General features: G+C 45.1%; 1 protein-coding gene across 2 annotated transcripts in view; it reads left to right on the top strand.

Annotated features, from left to right (window-relative positions):
* LOC121281337 (synaptopodin) overlaps window positions 1–22,030 on the top strand; it is a 92,267-nt gene that overhangs the window by 3,841 nt on the left and 66,396 nt on the right. The window lies entirely within an intron of this gene.

Here is a 22,030-nt window from a genome sequence, read left to right as displayed (position 1 = left end):
TATGGTTGACTCTTAACTGCTCTCTGGAATGGCCTAGCAAGCCACTCAGTTCAAGGGCAATTAGGGTTGGGCAACAAATGTTGGTCTTAAAGTGACACTTTCACATCCCATGAAAGAGTAAAGAACCTCCAACTCTTGCAGCATCCCCTTGGTATGAGGGTGCTGATCTAGGTTATCAGTTCAAACTGCAGGGTCAACAGTCTTGCAAATTGGCCATCTGACCTCCTGATCATCTTGACCTTCACCTGGTCAGTCTGCATTAACAGGGATCACTGCCAACTCATCCACAAGAGATCAAAATCCTTTTAGAATAAAAGTGAATAAAATCCAAGTCTTTCACGCCTTCGTGATGTCGCAGCCAGTGACACTGCGCTTCATGCTTGGCAAAGATGCTCCTCCCATGGTTGAGCAGTCTGCCGATATCTATTACTTTGGGCATTCAGGGAATCCTGAGTGGTTCCTGGTGTCAATGACCTCCTCCAGAGCAAGAGGATAAGAGAAAGACTAGACACTGAATAGCCGACATTCAAACAAAACCAGTTTAAAGGGGGAATCTAACAACGATGCAACTTGTATTTACACAGAACTTTTACATAACAAAATGTCCCAAGGTGCTTTATGCGATTATCGAATAACAGGTGACACGGACAGGTGGCACAGTGGTTAGTGCTGCTGTCTCACTGCTCCGGTGACCTGGGTTCGATCCTGACCTCAGGTGTCTGTGTGGAGTTTGCATGTTCTTCCTGTGTCTGTGTGGGTTTCCACTGGACTTCCTCCCGCCATCCAATGATGTGCTGGTAGGATGGGTCGGCTATGGTAAATTGCCCCTCAGTGAGTGTGTGGCCTTTGATGGACTGGCATCCTGTCCTGGGTGTACCCCACCTAGTGCCCAATCCCTGTCAGGATGGGCTCTGACTCCCTGTGACCCTGAATGGGATAAAGCAGTTCTGGAAAAGTGAGTGACTTGACTCTGAACCTCGTTAGGAGATAGATAGCTGGACTGATGACCAAAAGCTTGGTCAAAGAGTGAGGTTTTAAGGAGCATCTTAAAGAAGGAAATCGAGGTGGAGAGATCAAAGGAGATGTTTTACAAGGGAATTCTCAAGCCAGGGGCCTAGCCAACTGACACCAGATGTGGATGATGAAAATCGGGAATGTGCAAGAGAGCAGAATCGGAGAAGCACAGATGTCTTTTGGAGAGATGGGGGCCTGGAGGGGATTACAGAAATAGGGAGGGGCAAAGCCGTGGAGGGATTTGAAAACAAGGATGCGAGTTTGAAAAACGAGGCACTGATTAACTGGGAGCCAATGTAGGTCAGCAAGCACGGGACTAATTGGTGAACAGGACTTGCTGCAAGGTTGAAGTTTTGGATTAACTGAAGTTTACAGAGTCAGCCAGGAGAAAACTGGAACAGGCTACAAAAAGTTTTTGAGGGTAAATAATTCTTCCCATTGGTTAACGGACAATAAATGTACAGGTACAGACAGGAGCAGAAGTTAAGAGAAATATATTTTTTTACACAGAGGGTTATTAGAACATTGCCAGAAGGCACTTTGGAAGCAGAGGCTGAAACATCTTCTGGAAGGCATTGGAATAAGTTTTTAAAAGTAAGCTCATAAAATGATACTGACAGAAGGAAGGGAATGGGAACTTGCAGCATGGAGGAGTCCATTCAGCCCATCATACCTCTCCGTACCTCTCCCTGAAGGAGCAGTTGTATTCCATCCCACATCCCGTTGTTAGTCCGTTACCCTGTAAATTCCACATTCTCAAGTATCTGTCTAACTCCCTTTGGAAATTATTTGTGAAGTAAGCTTCCATCAACTTTTCATGTAGAACGTTCCGGACCTTGACAGTTCCCCGCAAGAGGGAAAAAAAACTCCTCATCTCCCCTTGATATATTCTGTCAATGACTTTAAACCCGTGAGCTCTGGTTATTGACTAGAATTCAAGTAGCCGCCCATGGTCAAAGGGCTGGCAGCAACACTTGGGTGATGGGCCAAATGGCCTCCTCTGTGCTGCAAACTCTATAATTCTCAGAAACATGTGATGATCCCATCCTCTTGCTGATTTATATTTTAAACAATGCGTTTTATTACCCAGACCGCACTGTTGGGAAGTTCAGGTTGGACATCTGGTGCTGGAAGTTCTGGTGCTGAATGAGTTAATGGCAGGTTCAGGCATCTGGAAGAGCAATTTCTCGAACAAAAATAGCTTAAGAATTAGACGTTGTGGAGCTGTGTACATTACCACTCAAAGGAATACCGGGAGATCTGATTCCAGACTGGTTAAGATCAGCTGGAATATATTTTCAAAATAAAAGGGTAGCTTTCAATAGACCCTCATTGAAAATGAGGTAGAAAAATGAGACGCAATTACTGACAGGGGTCTGTGTTCTTCTGGAACCCAAGGTGAATGAAAGGCTCTGATTGATACTGTAGCCTATGGCCCATTCATTTACCAAGCTCAGCTGACAGCACTGAGAGTTTGCAGAAACTGTTTACTTGCCTGCAATCATCTTTGTCGGGTTATAAGCACCCATTGCAGCCAATGGTGACACAAAACATCGTTGGTGCACTGACCTCTTTACCATATCTTATTGTGTTTGACTGCATTTTCTGGTGAGAAATGCTATAGCTGAAAAATGGAACTGCCCAACATTTGGTACTCCCAGGACAGGTACAGCACAGGGTTAGATACAGAGTAAAGCTCCCTCTACAATGTCCCCATCAAACACTCCCAGGACAGGTACAGCACGGGGTTAGATACAGAGTAAAGCTGCCTCTACACTGTCCCCATCAAACACTCTCAGGACAGGTACAGCACGGGGTTAGATACAGAGTAAAGCTCCCTCTACACTGACCCCATCAAACACTCCCAGGGCAGGTACAGCACGGGGTTAGATACAGAGTAAAGCTCGGTGTACACTGTCCCCATCAAACACTCCCAGGACAGGTACAGCACGGGGTTAGATACAGAGTAAAACTCCCTCTACACTGTCCCATCAAACACTCCCAGGACAGGTACAGCACGGGGTTAGATACAGAGTAAAGCTCCCTCTACACTGTCCCCATCAAACACTCCCAGGACAGGTGCAGCACGGGGTTAGATACAGAGTAAAGCTCCCTCTACACTGTCCCCATCAAACACTCCCAGGACAGGTACAGCACGGGGTTAGATACAGAGTAAAGCTCCCTCTACAATGTCCCCATCAAACACTCCCAGGACAGGTACAGCACGATGTTAGATACAGAGTAAAGCTCCCTCTACAATGTCCCCATCAAACACTCCCAGGACAGGTACAGCACGGGGTTAGATACAGAGTAAATCTCCCTCTACACTGTCCCCAACAAACACTCCCAGGACAGGTACAGCACGGGGTTAGATACAGAGTAAAACTCCCTCTACACTGTCCCCATCAAACACTCCCAGGACAGGTACAGCACGGGGTTAGATACAGAGTAAAGCTCCCTCTACACCGTCCCCATCAAACACTCCCAGGACAGGTACAGCACGGGGTTAGATACAGAGTAAAGCTTCTTCTACACTGTCCCCATCAAACACTCCCAGGACAGGTACAGCACAGGGTTAGATACAGAGTAAAGCTCCCTCGACACTGTCCCCATCAAACACTCCCAGGACAGGTACAGCACGGGGTTAGATACAGAGTAAAGCTCCCTCTACACTGTCCCCATCAAACACTCCCAGGACAGGTACAGCACGATGTTAGATACAGAGTAAAGCTCCCTCTACACTGTCCCCAACAAACACTCCCAGGACAGGTACAGCACGGGGTTAGATACAGAGTAAAGCTCCCTCTACACTGTCCCCATCAAACACTCCCAGGACAGGTACAGCACGGGGTTAGATACAGAGTAAATCTCCCTCTACACTGTCCCCATCAAACACTCCCAGGACAGGTACAGCACGGGGTTAGATACAGAGTAAAGCTCCCTCTACACTGTCCCCATCAAACACTCCCAGGAGCAGGTACAGCACGGGGTTAGATACAGAGTAAAGCTCCGTCTGCACTGTCCCCATCAAACACTCCCAGGACAGGTACAGCATGGGTTAGATACAGAGTAAAGCTCCCTCTACACTGTCCCCATCAAACACTCCCAGGGCAGGTACAGCACGGGGTTAGATACAGAGTAAAGCTCCATCTACACTCTCTCCATCAAACACTCCCAGTGCAGAGATTGCCCTCAGTTAAGTATTTATGATGTAGTGTGATATGGGGTAGGCAGGGGTCAGATGGATATCACGGACGAGGGAGATGCAGGGAACTCAAAGAGATCTGGAGTCCTGCGATTTCCTCCAGTTTATTCAGGCTCAGATGGGAACAAGATTCCTTCCTTTTCCAGGCCTCTTCTGCCCCACTTTTCTCTTGAAGAGTGAGGAATCTGCGATAGTTTATTCCATGCGAGTCTCGGGTTCTAAGTATATTTGGAGAAGGTACACACAGCCTTCTGACAGGTGTTCCTTTCATTTGCTGAAAAGAGCAGGTTACAATTACTGACCATGGGATGGTCACTCCGGCCATTTTAACCAATCCAGTTTTGAAGGGCAGTTAGTGATTATGCCTGTCAGCATCCTTGGAATAATACTCCAGCAGGGAATCAGCCTCTTAGGAACTGAGAAACAACTGGAAGACATTCGACCCTGTTCTGCCATCAATTAGCTCGTGGCTGAGCTGTATCGCTCCATGGGCCGAATGGCCTCCTTCTGCACTGTAAGGACACTGTGATCTACCTACCCCGGTTCCATCTCCTTTAATACCCTAACCAATCAAAAATCTCTCAATCTTAGTTTTGAACGCTTCAATTGACTCCCAACCCTAACAGCAGTTTTGGGGGAGAGAGTTCCAGATTTCCACTACCCTTTGTGTAAAAGTGTGCCTCCTGATATCGCTACTGAACTCTAATTTTAAAGTTATGCCCCCTTGTTCTGGACTCCCTCCCCCAATAGGAAACAGTTTCTCTCTCTTTCTATCCATCAAATCCTTTAATCATCTTGAAAAATCTCAATTAGATCACCATTAATCTTCTATAACTCAAGGGAATGTAAAAATAGTCAATGCAAACTGTCCTCATAGTTTAACCGTTTTAGCGTGGTTGTTCTGTGGTGTTGGAGGCTGAAAAGAGGGGACAGAGAAAACAGCAAATCCTCTCCACAGATACTCCAAATATACCTGTGATATGGTGAGAGTGAGCTAACTGGGGCAATGCTCAGTCCAACCGAGCTCTGTCTATCCCAGGAGACAAGCGTAATGATGCCAGTCAGGAACATGAAACCCTTCCAGTCGAAACAAGTTCCCCAAAACCCTGAGTGAATTCATTCTTGCCAACCCACCCACCTTCCTCTTCCCATGGCATTCAGACAAGCCTTGTGATTGGCTCTGCAGATGACCAATCCTCTTTAACACGCCTCCATTTAAACCACGTTATAAACTTTCCGGCGCAGTACAGAAAGTCAAAGGGACATAGCGTTTATTCAGACAGGAGATATGACTGGATCCAGCTTGGTCGCACAGCTAATGCAGAGCACTGCGATAGTTCTGAGTTTAAGCTCACCAGTACCACACTGCCAGCCTTCCCTGGGGACTTGCCCCTTTGATTTGGTGGGAAGGATTGGGGGTTCCTTTTGCCACTTTGGGCCACTCATGCCAGGCAGGTCAAAAGGTAAGAGCCAGGTAATGCATCAGGCTAAAAAACAATCCATGTCATTACATAAAAAAATCCAGCTACATGACAAGTTTGTTACAGACTGGCAAATATAAACATCAGCTGAGGAGGACAACAATCTGCTGGATGGGAAGGGAGATGATAGTCTGTTGGGTTCAAATATCTCGCTCTGGACAGATATCAGTGCAAGGTGCTGTAATATGTCTATAAGGGATACCAGCATGACATCACTAGAAGGGAAGTCTGTCATATGATCCAGTCTTAGTTTCACTTTTGCCTTTGAGCAGAGTGCACAAGCACAGCTCTGCTGCTGATGTCTTCAAGCTTTCTACCTTTGTATAAATGTTCCCATGTGGCTAGTCTAAGTAAATGAATCCACAACATGTTTACACAATCGCTTACAAGAGTTTGGTGCTAATATTGCATTATAACAAGGAATAGGTTGCCTCATGTGTCACTAGGTACAGGGGTTTCTAAATTAGTAACTGAACAATGTTATTCCAGTGGTAACTACACACTGAATACCCTTGGCCATATTGCTTGGTAGACTAGTTAAAATGAAGAAAGGTCTCCATCTAGGAACATAGGAACAGGAGGAGGCCATTCAGCCCTCGAGCATGTTCCACCATTCACTTTGATCATGGTTTAACTCCATCTACCCACATTAGTTCCATAACCATAGCCCAACAAAATTCCATCAACTCTTGTTGGGTGTATTCCTGGATGTTTCATTGCATGTTTCTCTTGGGGTTTTCTATTGCTCACAGCAATGATCTGGAGATTAAATCGTTTCTTTCCCGGACACTGCAGGGCAGTCCTGGAGGGATGGCAAACCTGGTCACCATTCCTCATTTGACCCTTATCACAACTGGCCCATTCTTTTTTTCATTCATTCAAGGGATGTGAGCTTCGCTGGCTAGGCCAGCATTTATTGCCCATCCCTAATTGCCCTTGAGAAGATGGTGGTGAGCAGCCTTCTTGAACTGCTACAGTCCATGTAGTGTAGGTACACTCGCAGTGCTGTTAGGGAGGGAATTCCAGGATCTTGACCCAGCGACAGTGAAGGAACGGTGATATATTTCCAAGTCAGGATGATGAGTGACTTAGAGGGGAACTTCTAGGTGGTAGTGTCCCCATCTATCTGCTGCCCTTGTCCTCCTAGCTGGTAGCAGTCATGGGTTGGAAGGTGCTGTCAGAGGAGCTTTGGTGAGTTTTTGCAGTGCATCTTGTAGATGATACACACACTGCTGCTACTGTGCGTCGATGGTGAAGGGAGTGAATCTTTGTGGGGATGGTGCTAATTAAGGGGAGGTGGTGGCATAGTGGTATTGCCACTCGCCTAGTAATCCAGAGACTCAGGGTTAATGCTCTGGGGATGTGGGTTTGAATCCCGCCATGGCAGATGGTGAAATTTGGATTCAATAAAAATCTGAAATTAAGAGTCTGATGATGACCATGAAACCATTGTCAATTGTTGTAAAAACCCATCTGGTCCACTAATGGAAGGAAATCTACCATTCTTACCTGGTCTGGCCTAAATGTGGCTCCAGACCCACAGCAATATGGTTGACGCTTAAATGCCCCTCTAACAAGGGCAATAAATGCTAGCCAGTGATGCCCACAGCCCATGAATGAATAATAGAAAAAAGTGGGCTGATTTGTCCTGCATGGAGTCAAGCTTCTTGAGTGTTGTGGGAGCTGGACTCATCCAAGCAAGTGGAGAGTATTTCATCACACTCCTGACTTGTGCCTTGTAGATGGTGAACAGGCTTTGGGGAGTCAGGTGAGTTACACACTGCAGGATTCTTAGCCTCTGACCTGCTCTTGTAGCCACAGTATTTATATGGCTAATCCAGTTCAGTTTCTGATCAATGGTAGCTCCCAGGATGCTGATTGTGGGGGGTTCAGTGATGGTAATGACATTAAACATCAAGGGGTCCTGGTTGAATTCTCTCTTGTTGGAGATGGTCATTGCCTTTGCCTGAGATATCCTGGCGCTGCTTTGACTGGTCTGCAGCAACCACAATCATCTTCCTCTGTGCTAGGTATGACTTCAATCAGCAGAGAGTTTTCCCCCTGATTCCCATTGACTCCAGTTTTGCTAGAGCTCCTTGATGCCACATTCGGTCAAATGTGGTCTTGATGTCAAGGGCAGTCACTCTCGCCTCATCTCCAGAGTTCAGCTCTTTTGCCCATGTTTGATCCAAGGGATATAGGCGTTGCTGACACACAATAGCAACAAAGGTAATTCATTTACTGATGTTGTTTGACTCCCAATTCTCTCTGTGTGATAAGGCACTATTCATTTCTAGTGGTTAGGTAGCATTAAGCACCGGTTTTAAAAGCCAACAGATTCTCGAATGATGGAAGTTCTGAGGCAGTTGAAGGGATCCAGTTTTGAGGCCTTAGAAAGCATGGAGACAGAGCTGGACACTGCACAATGAATCTTGTTGCTGACAGGTTTGGAATTTCAACTGGTTTTATATAAAGAACTCAAAGTCAGAGATGCCCATGACTTAGGCCACTCTAATTAGTACAAAAGCAACTTGCACTGATAAAAAACCTTTAACTTTGTAAAGTATCCCAGGGTGCTTCACAGGAGTGTTACCAAACAAAAAATTAACACCGAGCCCCAGGAGCTATCAGGACAGGCAACTCATAAATTGGTCAAATCAATAGGTTTTAAAGATCATCTTGAGGGAGGGGAGAGAAGTAGAGATGTAGAGAAGATTAAGGTGAGATTTCCAGAGCTTAGGCCTCAGGCAACAGAAGGCAATGATGGAGCGATTAAAATCAGTGTTGCAACAGAGGCTGGAATCAGAAGAACAGGGATATCTTGGAGGGCTGTGGAGGTGGAGGAGATTACAGAGATAGGGAGAGGTGAGGTCATGGAAGGATTTAAAGATGAAGTTGAGAATTTTAAAAACAAGCTGTTGCTTTACCAGGAGCCAATATAGGACAGGGGTGATGGGTGAACAGGACCTGATGCTAGATAAGGCACAGCCAGCATGCCAATAAGCTAACTAAGTATATCTGCAGCTCTTTTAAATAACATCTGGAAATCCTTGAGCAATTGTTTCCAGAGCTCCTGAAGGTGGTCAGGACTTTGTTTAGTTTCACTTTACCCAAGACTTGAATGAAGTGTAAAACAGCAGCATGGACTTGCTGTCTCATGGCCTGTCTCAGTGCTGTAAAACTCTGTGTAATACAAGTTTGCCTTTGAAATTTCTATATAAAGGTGTCCTCAAAGTTGATCATGAATGTTTTGGCCAAGGGGGAATATATCTTTCTCTTAAATGTTATGCATTTGGTTATGCATTTCCAGCATTAGTCCTTCTCTCATTGTGTCCCTCAAATTGAGCTACCAATGTAGTAAAGTGTCTCTGTGGCAACAGTGTAGTGTTCAGTTGTTCTGTGTTTGATTATGTGAGTCTGTTTACTATTGATGCTCACTAATCTTGATTGGTTAAGCCTGGGTGTAGAGTCAGAGAAAAGTAAACAAAGCTGCAGAAAGAGCTAGAACCCCAAGCCAAAGCATGGAATCGACATTTTAAAGCACTGTGAATAAAACCTGTTACACACATCGAGCAGAATTTTACAGCCACTCCCACTGGTGGGATTTTCCAGTCTTGCCAAAGCCAATGGACTTTTGAATGGCTTGTCGCATTTTCCAGCCCCAGTACGGCAGTGATGAGGCTGTAATATTCACCCAAAGAAGCTAGTATCGTTCCTGCATAGATCTGAAATATAAAGTATATAACAAACAGCAGATGTTGGGTTTGAGCCTGTTGATGAGTTGGCCTCTTCCCAAGAGAGGGTTAAGGCTATGGAAACCCTTTGGGGAGAGGTAACATTGTCAGGGAAATGCATCCAATAACATCAGAACAGGGGGAGGCCATTTATTCCCTCAAACCTGTTTCTCCATTCAATGAGATCGTGGCTGATCTGTGACTTAACTCGAGTCACAGGGTTAGGGTGCAAAAGAAGTGGGGTGGGACTAATTGCCTTTCAAAGAGCTGACATAGGCATTATGGGCCAAATGGCCTCCTTCTGTGCTGCAGGATTCTATGATTTCCAGATTCTGGGTTGCCAATCCCCCAGGATTGTCCCGGGGATTCCAAATATTGAAGTTTCATCTGGGCACTGTTGCATGAACACACCAAGGGGAAAATACTCATTGGAGAAATTAAACAAAATGACATTAATATCTCCTGCCAAAACCATGGGTATCATGGCATCCTTTGTGAAGGGTATTCTCAAGTGCATGACAAATGAGGTTTTCCGCCTGGCTTGTTTCAACAATTGCCTGACCGTCTATCTTCCAGGGGATCCAGATCACCCTGTGCCCACTACTACCTGTGGAGGGCAGAGTTTCTGAAGGGTCAAAGGCAGTGACCAAGTAGGCTAGCTCTGAGTAACGCAGCACCATGTGCACTGAAAGCCAACACAAGCAACTAGCTTCTATTGTGCAGTTCAATATATCAAGTGTTCTCCTACTCCAATGAAACGCGTCTTAAATAATTTAAGACCCTATGAAGGACTTCTGCTTATCGCTTCACTGTCTAACTTAGATTCTGTTCTCAAACTAATGTCTGAATTAGTTCATTCAATGATTGGGGCTGTCACTTAACGCGTCCAAGCAGTAAGTTCTGGAATTGTTTCCCTACACCTCTCCATCTCTTTCTCTCCTCCTTTAAGACGCTCCTTCAAACCTAACTCTTTGACAAAGCTTTTGGTCACCTGTCCTAATATCTCCTATTGTGACTCAGTGTCAAATTTAATTGATGTTAATTGTCCAGAGGGGATTGAATGCTCAACCAATGAAGGCAAAAGTCAATAGATTTTTCACTACAAAGGGAATAAGAGTTATGGAGATAGTGCTGGAAATGGACTGATGTTGAATATTGGCCATGATCTTATTGAATGGCAGAGAAGTTACTCATCTTCTTCCTCCATTCATGGGATGTGGACGTCACTGGCAAGGTCAGCATTTGATGCCCATCTCTAAGTACCCTTCAGGGGGTGGTGGTGAGCTGCCTTCTTGAACTGCTGCAGTCCATGCAATGTAGGTACACCCAAGATGCTGTTAGGAAGAGTCTTCCAGGATTTGGATCTAGGGACAGTGACAGAACAACAATGTATTTCCATATGAGGATGGTGTGTGGCTTGAAGGGTAATTTGCAGGTGGTGGTGTTCTCATATATCTGTTGACATTGTCCTACAAGGTGGTAGAGGTTGTGGGTTTGGGAGGTGCTGTTGAAGGAGCCTTGGAAAGTTGCTACAGTGCATCTTGCCAATGGAACATACTGCTGCCACTGTATGCCAGTGGTAGAGAGAGTGAATGTGAAACCTGGTGGACAAAGTGCAAATCAAGGGGGCTATACTGTTTCGTGGATGGTGCCGAGCTCCTTGATTGTTAGGGCTGCACTCATCCAAGAAAGTGGTGAGCATTAAGTCAAAGGGAGACCAGTACCATAGTGGTAATATCACTAGACTAGTAATCCAAAGGCTAATGCTCTGGGGACAGGGGTTCAAATCCCACCATAGTAGCTGCTGGAATTTAAATTTAATTTACAAATCTGGAATATAAAGCTAGCCTCAGTAATGGTGACCATAAAACTATCATTGATTGTTGTCAAAACCTGCCTGGCTCATGAATGGCCTTTAGGGATGGAAATCTGCCATCCTTACCTGGTCTGGCCCAAATGCCTACTCTTGATCATCAGTAAAGTGATGGAAGGGATTGATGCCTGTCACTGCCACTGGGTCAAAATCCTGGAACTCCCTCCCTAACAGCACTGTGGGTATACCTACACCACATGGACTGCAGCGGCTCAAGAAGGCAGCTCATTGCCACTTTCTCAAGGGCACCTAGGGATGGGCAATAAATGCTGGCTCAGTGAGTGAAGCCTACATCATATGAATGAATAAAAAAAAGTGACTCCAGACCCACAGCAATGTGGTTGATTCTGAAATGGCTAAGTGAGAAACTTAGTTCAATGGAAATAAATGCCGGTCTTGCCAGTGTCGCCCACATGCTATGAAATAATAAAGGAAAAAAAACACTCCAAACTTGTGCCTTGTAGACAGTGGACAGGCTTTGGGGATTCAGGAGGTGAGTTAGTCTCCACAAAACCACCAGCCTGCTCTCTAGCCACAGTGTTTATATGGCTGGCCCAGTTCAGTTTCTGGTTAATAGTGTTGGTTAAGAATGTTGATAGTGTGGGATTCAGTAATAATAATGCTGCTGAATGTCAAAGAGAAATAGTTAGATTCTTTCTTGTTGGAGATGGTCATTGTCTGGCCCTTGTGTAGTGTGAACATTACTTGCCACTTTCAGCCCCAGCCTGAATGTTGTCCAAGTCTTTGTTGCATGTAGACATTATCTTCATTATCTAAGAAGTTGCAAATGCTACTGAACATGGGGCAATTATCAGCAAACATCCTCATTTTTGATCTTACAATAAGGGAAAGGTCATTGGTAAAGCAGCTGGGCCGAGGACACTACCCTGGGGAATTCCTGCAGTGATGTCCTGGAGCTGAGATAATTGACCTCCAACAACCAAAACCATCTTCCTTTGTGCTCAGTACATTTTAACAGTGGCTCGTCTTCATTGGATGTAAAGTGACTGGGCATGTCCCGTGGATAAATGTAAATCTTCCATATCTTATGAATTTTCAGCTAGTCTTCATTTCATATTATCTGGGCCAGGGAAGCAGAGGAGCAGGAGGAGAGGCAAGTGAGGTAAAGGTAGGCAGCTCAAATCCTCCTGTTATAATGTAGGAAGCGCAGCACCCATTTTGCACAGAGCAAACTTCCTCAAACAGGGGTGAGCTAAATGGACAGATTTTGGGTAGGATTTTCTGGTCCTGCCACTGACAAGACAGGAAAATCCCACCAAACGTGTTTTTTACTGATATTGACTGAGGGATGAACATCAGTCCAGGAAAATACCCACTGCTCTCCTACCAAATAGTGGCCAATGGGGATTTTAACATCCACCTGAAAGGGAAGATGCTGCCTCTATCTATCTATGCCTCTATCTATCTATGCTATCAATTCCTTTCAAAAATCCTAAAAGCCTCAAACAAATCACCTTCTACATTCCAGTGAAAAATGCCTAGGTTATGTAATCTAGCCTCATAATTTAACCTGTGGAATCCTCCTTTTTGATTGTTGTCTGAACTCCTTTGCTCTATTTACTGCAACCACCTACCCTGGTAATCCATTCCATATGTCTGACACTCCTCATGTGAAATAGTTCTGTCTGAATGCTCTATTTAGTAGTTAATAGGTCAAAGAGTCATTTATAACTAATAAAGCTCTGCACTGGATGACTTGACAGAGCATGTTACCCTGTGGGAGAGCACGGGTAAGGATAGTTGGAGCTTGGACAACTTCAGCGTTGGTGCTACAGTCCATCCAGTTTGAAGATCAGTCTATCTTTCTACATCGTTCGCTCCCCTCTTCCGAACAAGTAGTCTGGGAAAAAAAAGCCTTTAGGACAGTGACGTGCAGATTCAGCAGAACATTACCAGGTCTGAAAGGGTTAAAAATATGAGGGCAGATTGCAGAGACTAGGCTCGTTTTCCTTCAAGTTTAGCAGGTTAATGGGATGATTTAGTTGAAAATGTTTAAGATGATTAAAGGAGCTGATAAGGGTAGATACAAAAAAACTGTTTCCTCTAGGGAGGAGGAGGACGGCATGGAGGGGGCTGGGCTGCGAGGAGCCCAGAACAAGAGGGAAGAACCTTAAAGTTAGAGCTTGGCCGTTCAGGGGTGATACCAGGAAGTACTTCATCACAGAAAGGGGAATGGAAATCTAAAATACTTGCTCCAAAAACCTGTTGAGACTGGGGGGTGCAATTGAAAAGTTAAAACACTGAGATTGATAGATTTTTGTTAGATAAGGTGATTATGGGTAATGGAATGAAGTTAGGTAGATGAAGTTAAGGTACAAATCAGCCATGATCTAATTGAATGATGGAACAGGCTCAAGGGCTGAACAGCCTCCTCCTGCTCCTATGTAGTGGGGCCATGGAGCTGGGTGGCCTCTGTTATACTCTAGAAAGCCAGGTAATGAAGGATAGAGCTTAAACCAGTGTTTATACACTTTTATAAGCATTTATTTACAGAGAATACAAACATGCACCATCAAATCCAACCACCGCAAGTTGCAATCCATTCCTATTTGAAGAAGCACAGGTGAATTCGCAGTTAATTCCCACCACTCGCACGCAATTAAATATAATCAATGAAATAATATGAATTAACCTTCTGTTCCTATATAATAAACTCAAGGGGCCGAATGACCTCCTGCTGTTCCTAGTGTCCCCAGAACTTCAGCTGTTAACTCAGGTGAGATTGAGGATGGGATCTGGGACTTTGTGCTCAATGTGGTTCTGCAAGTGCCCCACTCCAGCCTTCCTGGATAACAAGGCTCAGTCTTAACAGCCTTAACCCCTTGACTATGACTCGCTGGCAATTCTAACTCTCTTTGCGGCATTACTGAAGAGGACGTAACATACAATCAAAGTGGTTGGACTGACAGGAGGGATAGTGCACAACATCTGAATCTCACACAGCATTGATTCAAAGACTTGGGACAGTCCAGGTTGAGTAGAATAGGACTATGTTCTCTGAAGTTTCAAAGAATGAGAGATGATCTTGTTCAAAAGCCTAAAATTTTTAGAGGGCTTGAAGGGTAGATGTTGAGAGGCTGTTTCCCCATTGGTTGAAGAGGCGAAAACGAGGGGCCAATGTCTCGGGATAAGGGGTCGTCCATTCAGGATCGGGATGTGGAAAAATTCTTCTGTTCAGAAAGCTGTGAGTCTTTGGAATTCTCTACCCCAGGGAGCTGTGGATGCTCAGTTGGTGGGTACGTTCAAAACAAAGGCTGATAGATATTTTTGGCTCTGTGGAAATCAAGAGATATGGGGGTAGAGCAGGGAGGTGGAGCTGAGGTAGAATATGATCTTATTGAATGGTGGAGCAGGCTTGGGCAGTCTGTATTGCCGACTCCTGCTCCTATTTCCTATGTCCTTATGTTCAGAACTCAGGAGGTAACTGCACTAGCCTCAAAGGAAAACAGGATCCCTCAGCTGGCAAAATAATTTTCATTTTTATAGCATCTTGCACAACCTCAGAATGTCACAAAGCGTTTTACAACCAATGAATTGCTCGCAAAGTGTAGTCACTGCTGCATTGTAGGAAAAGCAGCAACCGATTTTCCCACAGAAAAGTCCTTTGGCCCGGAAACTGGGGAGCACTGCTCTGCTGCTCTATCAAACTTAGAGGGCAGAGGGGGCCTCGATTTAATGTTCCATTGGAAAGGCGGACACCTCTGCTGGTGCGGCGTTCCCTCAGTGCTGCACTGGGCTTGTCATCCTGAATTACGTGCTCAAGTCTCCGGAGGGGAACTCGTAACTTTCTGACTCCGAGGCAAGAATGCTAGACAGCTAACAACAATAGGAAGCTGAGATATTGGGAGGAGCAAATGCATTCTCTCCCTAGTCTCCTGGGCCAATATTTAACCCTAAAACATTGCTAAAAAGTAGATTATCTGGTCCATATTTCACATTGCAGTTTGTAAAATCTTGCTGTGCATATGTTAGCTGCTACGTTTCCTGCATTACAGCAGTGACTGCACTTCAAGAAAGTACCTCATTGTCCTGAGGTGGTGAAAGGCTAGAGAAATGCAAGTCCTTCCTTCTCTTGATGATTTTAGGTAGGGACAGATTCTCCATGAGGACTCGTCTAAACTGTGCTGGAGTTTAGAAGAGTAAGAGGCAACTTGATTGAAACATATAAGATCCTGAGGGGACTTGACAGTGTGGATGTGGAAGGGACGTTTGCTCTTGTTGGACAATCTAGAACTAGGGGTCAGCCATTTAACTCAGAGGTGAGGAGAATTTTTTCCCTCAGAGGTTCATGAGACTTTAGAATCTTCTTCCTCAAAAGGTGGTTGTGGCAGAGTCTTTGAGTATCTTTAAGACAGAGGTAGATAGATCCTTGATAAGCAATTAAGGGGGTGAAAGGTTATAAGAGGTAGGCAGGAATGTGCAGTTGAGGTTAAAATCGGATCAGCTATGATCTTATTGAATGGTGGAGCAGGCTCGAGGAGCTGAGTGGCCTACTCCTGCCCCTAATTCATGTTTATGAATGGATGAATGTTTAAAGTCTTTGTATTCTGTTCAACCTCTTGGAAAAAGCCAAAACCAACCCTAAACTGCGTCATGCCTGCAATCTTAAGCCATAAGGGAGTTTTCTTTGTCTAAAGCCTGGAACTGAGACCCAGTGTTCAAAGTTAAATCAAGCCCACACTCAACTAAAGCCAGGATACAGAACCAACAAAAACAGACCTGCTCATGCTAGGCAAGCATCAGGCTTGTGAGGCTGCGTTGACATGCAGATCCTGAACAGAATGGGCATGCAGCCTCGCTGATGGACACCTCAGGGGTTGTGTTATAATTGAACAACAATCAGGCATTTGAAGAGAGTGGAGCAACTGTCAAACCTCATTTGAAAGGAATGACTCCAGCCCCTTCTGGAGCGGTTTATAGCATATCAACCCGCTCGGATTAGCATGGCTACATCTGGGGTAAACATGAGGCATTTGGTGCATGACACAAGCCTTTGTAGGTGTCTGCATTTCATCGAACTGAAGCCTTGCTTGATTCCTTCACAGGTTTAAAATGAAATGGCATTAGCTTGAAGAATGCCTGATCTGCAAACCAGCCAACACGGTGGCTGATTGCAAGCACAGCTGCAAATGTAACTTGCTCAATAACAATCTTTTTAGCTGAGTTTCCAGCGGCAGGAATGTTGCACAGAAAGTGTTCCGAGCACAACAAACTATCCCCCTGTTGTTCCTCCGCAAACTGGGCCAGTCCAGAGTTGCAGTGATTTCCTTGCCAATCCTACTAAAAATGACATTCCTTGCTCTGTTCCTTTGCTTTAACTCTCTCGTCTCTGGCTAAAGCACTTGCGTGGGCTTAGCTCTTTGCTGTGATTTGGTGGGTAGCACTCTACCCTCCTGGGCCAGAAGGCTGTGAGTCCACTCTGGAGACTCGGACGCATAATCTACGGTTGGGACACTCCAGTGCAGCACCGAGGGAGTGCTGCACTATCGGAGGTGTCACCTTTCAGGCAAGGATTTAACCAAGACCCTGTCTCCCTCTCAGGTGGATGGCCATAATTTCAAAGCAGGGATGTTTTCCCTGGTGTCCTGAGCTAATGTCCATCCTTCAACCAACTGCAATAGACAGATCACCTGGCCATGTATTTTGTTGCTGTTTGTGGGATCTTGCTGTGCACAAATTGGCTGCTACGTTTCCAGCATTGCAATAGGGACCACACCTCAAAAAAGTATTTCATTGGTTGCAAATGTCATAATGTGCCTTTATGGGATAGCAACATATCATCACTAGAAGGGAAATGTGTCATGTGATCCATTCTCAGTTTTGCTTAACAGTTGAACCGTTGAGCAGAACACAGCACACACAGCTCTGCTGCTGATGTCTTCAAGCTTTCTATCTATGTATATGTGTTCTCATGTGCCCATTTTAAATAAATGAACCCATAGTGTGTTTACACAATCCCTTATGAGTGATTGGTGCCTTTATACCATTATAAAAACACATTCAATTTGCTCCATCTTCCTTGTTTCTTTCCCTCTGGCCCTGCAATTAATTTATTTCTTTCAAGCATTTATCCAATTCCCCTTTGAAAGCTATTGTTGAATTTGCTTCCACCGCCCTTTCAGGCCATGTATTCTTGATCACCAGAACTTGCCTCATCACCCCTCTGTTCTTTTTTGCCAAATTGTCTTAAATCTGTGTCCTCTGGGTTACTGAAGCCCCCGCCACTGGAAAACGTTCCTCCATAGTTACTCTATCCAAACCCATCAAGATTTTGAACACCTCTGTTTAACCTCTTCCGAACCTTTCCTGATCAAAGACAAACATCTTCTCTATTCTCTCAGACCATGGAAACAAGAATACCCCTTCATCCCTCGAGCCTGATCCATCATTCAGTTTGATCATGACTGATCAGTATTATAACTCCATTTACCCACCTTGGTTCTGTAACGACCATGGTGGAGGTCATGGCTGACCTGGGTTCCTGATAACTGATACTCTGTACAAAGCAGCGAGCGGGTGTTGAAGACATAATCTACTGTCTGTGAGGATCAGTGACAGTCACTGAATGCTACCTGCTGTCCAACAGACAAAAGCCTTTTACCATCAAATATTTAAGGTGGAAAGCGTTCTCAGGTTTTACTGATGGCCTGCAGTCTGTTCAACCATTGCCAGATGGGACTAGGGGGAGTTGTGAATCAGGGTTGGGGGTAGTTGGGGGTGCTGATTGTTGGTGGGAGCTGGTGGTTGACAGGGAGTGGGGTTGAACTAGCAGAGCCATCTGGATTCCAGCTGCTCACAGCAGAGGTGTCAAAGATTATTAAGAAAGCATAACGAACTGTAGTAAGGTCTTAATATGATACTCTTCTAAACTTACTAGGGCAGAATAAATGAACTAGCCCATGTCACCAAATCTCAGAATTTATAATCGCACCGAGCTCTTGCTAAAAAATGACTTGACAGGAAATTTTAAGGTTAGCTTCCAAAAGGTGAATCAATCATATTATTGATGAGAATTGAGTGTATATTCTCTGGAGTAGAGATGAATGAGAGATGATGTCATTGAAACATATACAATTCTGAGAGGGCTTGACAGGGTAGAGGCTGTTTCCCTTGGCTGGAAAGTCTAGAACACAAGCCCACAACCTGAGGATAGGGGTCAAATATTTAGTACTGAGATGAGGACAAAATTCATCACTCAGAGGATTCATCAATCTTTGGAATTCTCTATCCCAAGAGAAAGAATGCTCAGTTATTGAGTATGCTCAAGACAGAGTTTGATTGATTTTTGGACTTGAAGGATCAATGGATTTGGGAATAGGGTGGGAAGGTGGCGTTGAGATAGAAGTTCAGCCATGATCTCATTGAATGGTAGAACAGGCTTGAGGGGCCGAATGGCCTTTGCCTATTCCTATTTCCTTCTTTCCTATTTCTACACTTTCCTGCAATATTTTTCATTAGACAATGCTGTGTTTCAAACGGACACTTGGTAGTACAGAACTTGAATCTTGCTGAAAGGAGAGACATGTTGCTGAAGCTTTTCATTTTGCACTCATCAGGACAAACACAAGAATACCAAATGTCAAACAACCACAACAATTTATACCACAGGGGAAACGAGTGCTGATTGGTTGGCAAGTTGACTCTGATTGGCCGAGGTGGTGCCATGGAGAAGGCAATGGGGAACCATAGGCTCCCCAAAGCTTCTGGGTGATTCAATTCAAGGCTTGAACATATTCCTTTGTTTGCAGAGAGCAAACGAAAACAACCCTCCCCTCGCCCCACACAAATATTGTCATACCCTTAAGGGTGCCCTGCAATTAGTGACAATCTCATTCTATGGGTTGTGGGGTCTGCACTGCATTCAGATCCAAAAATGCAGGTTATGTTGCTTTTAATTAATTTTTCATGGGATGTGGGCATCACTCGCTAGGCCAGCATTTATTGACCATCCCTAATTGCCCCTCAGGAGGTGGAGGTGAGCCACCTTCTTGAGCCACTGCAAGCCACGTGGTGTAGGTACACCCACAGTGCTGCCAGGGATTGAATTCATTCCTTTTAGATTTTGTAGCGGTGTGCCTGCCCCCACCTGCTCCCACCAATGGTTTCATGGTCACCATCACTGAGACTAGTTTTTAATTCTAGATTTTTATTCGTTGAATTTAAATTCCACCAGCTGCCATTTTTTTTTAATATTTGTTTGTGGGTGTCGCCGGCTAGGCCAGCATTTATTGCCCACTCCTAATTGCCCTTAAGAAGGTGGTGGTGAGCTGCCTTCTTGAACCGCTGCAGTCCATGTGGTGTAAGGAGGGAGTTCCAGGATTTTGACCCAGCGACAGTGAAGGAACAGCCGATATATTTCCAAGTCAGGATGGTGAGTGACTTGGAGGAGAACTTCCAGGTGGCGGTGTTCCCATGTGTCTACTGCTCTTGTCCTTCTAGATTGTAGCAGTCATGGGTTTGGAAAGTGCTGTCTGAGGAGTCTTGGTGAGTTCCTGCAGTGCATCTTGTCGATGGTACACACACTGCTGCCACTGTGCAGGGATGGGCAATAAATGCTGGACTTGCCAGTGATGCCCACATCCCATGAATGAACAAAAAGAGAATGAGAGAGAGCGGTAGTAAATTGTTGCGGTTCTGGTTTAGGCATAAAAAAGGCCAGAGATCTTAAATTGTGTTTAATAAGGAATAAAATCAAGTGGTTGCCTTTGCCCACTGAGCTCTTAGCTGCAAGTAGAAAGCGGAGGTGGGCCCCATGCAGTCAGAGCTGGCAACAGGGTTTGGATGTAAGAGTCAAGAGATCTGGGAGAGCGGCAAAGGCAAAGCAAATTGTAACCAGAGAGGTCGCGATGGAGGAGTGGAGAACAAGGGGTGATTAAAGAATAATAACTGCAGGATCCGCAGTAGGTGGAGGGGAAGGTAGCAGCCATGTTACCTGATAGAATTCAGCACTGGTTCTTTGCCGAGTGCTCCCAGGCTGAACAGGGATACCATACCATTAGGTTAAGGTACTAAAGCCTACCTCATTGAAGCAAGGCTTTTGGTCACTGGTCCTAATATCAAACTTCTTTGGCTTGATGTCAATTAACAGTCTGACATTAACTAACACCTCCTATAAAACATTTTGGGGTGATTTTACTGTGTTAAATGGCACTATGTAAGTACAAGTTGCAGTTGTTAATATGAATACAATGAATGGGCACAGGGAAACTAAGACCCTGTAAACTGTAGGATTACCTTAAAAACTAAAAACTAGTTCATGATGTCCACAGAGAAGGCAGCCTATGATAGCTCAATGGTTCACACTGTTGGCCCATGTCCCTAGCATACTCCAAGTCCTATTCACCCGTCACTCCTGGTGCTCACTGACAAAACACTGATTCCCAGTTAAGTAATGCCCTGATTTTAAAATTCTCAACTTTGTTCTCAAATCCTTCCATGGCTTCGCAGCTCCCTATCTCTGCCATTTCCCCCAGCCCTACAATCCCCCAAGATCTCTGTGTTCCTCCAGCTCTGGTCTCTTGCAAAGACATATTGCTGCACCCTTGGTGGCCAGGCCATTGGCTTTCTGAGCCCCAAGCTTTGGAATTCCCATCCGAAGTTCCTCCACCTCTCTACCTCTCTTTCTTCCTTTAAGATGCTCCATGCAGCCTATCTCTTTGACAAAGCTATTAGGGTCACCTGGCCCTAATATCTCTCTATGTGGCTCAGTGTCACTTTTTTAAATTCTTTCATGGAATGTGGGCATCACTGGCTAGGCCAGCATTTATTGCCCATCCCTAATTTCCTTTGAGAAGGTGGTGGTGAGCTGCCTTCTTGAACCGCTACAGCCCCTGTGGTGTAGGTACACCCACAGTGCTGTTAGGGAAGGAGCTCCAGGATTTTGACCCAGCGACAGTGAAGGAACGGTGATATATTTCCAAGTCAGGATGCTGATTAGCTTGGAGGGGAACTTGCAGGTGGTGGTGTTCCCCATGTGTCTGCTGCCCTTGTCCTTCTAGATGGCAGAGGTCATGGGTTTGGAAGGTAAAAGCAAAATACCGTGGATGCCGGAAATCTGAAATAAAAACAGAACTTGCTGGAAAAACTCAGCAATTCTGGCAGCATCTGTGGAGATAAAAATAGAGTTAACAATTCAAGTCCGTATGACTCTTCTTCAGGGTTAAAGAGAAGTAGAAATGCTATGAGCTTTACGCTGTTTAAGAGGGGGGGTTGAGCAGATGGAGCAAAATAAAAGGTCAGCGATAGGTGCAAACCTCCCCCAGTAGCCCGACCCCCACCCTCCCCTCACCACACAGGGACATCTGTCACCTATTTCTATGTTGTGCTTTCACAGAGCGCTGACGCACACTCTGTTATCTTACCTTTATGCCACTATCAACACCTTCTTTAGCCCTTAACACTGCCATTAACAATCCCTTTGTCGTGTGTCCATGACAACTTTGTCAATCTCTCCTGAGCTCCTATCTACCCCTGACCTCCAAGCTTGCTCCAACTGCTCCACCCCCTCTTTGAGGATTAGTATAAGGATTAAGTTAGTGTCATGTTACACATGGATACCTGAAGAAGAGTCATACAGACTCGAAACATTGGCCTGAAAGTTTCAGGCAGAGGGCGGGCTCAGTGGGAGTGGGCAGGGGTGGTCGCTGAGCCAATCACTGCCCACAATCAGCTCCGTGCCGCCATTTTACATGGGCGGGCCAAT

Source organism: Carcharodon carcharias, chromosome 8 (assembly GCF_017639515.1).
Source record: "Carcharodon carcharias isolate sCarCar2 chromosome 8, sCarCar2.pri, whole genome shotgun sequence".
Lineage (NCBI taxonomy): Eukaryota > Metazoa > Chordata > Chondrichthyes > Lamniformes > Lamnidae > Carcharodon > Carcharodon carcharias.
The sequence above is the reverse complement of the archived record's forward strand: the minus strand, read 5'-3'. Positions and strand labels throughout refer to the sequence as shown.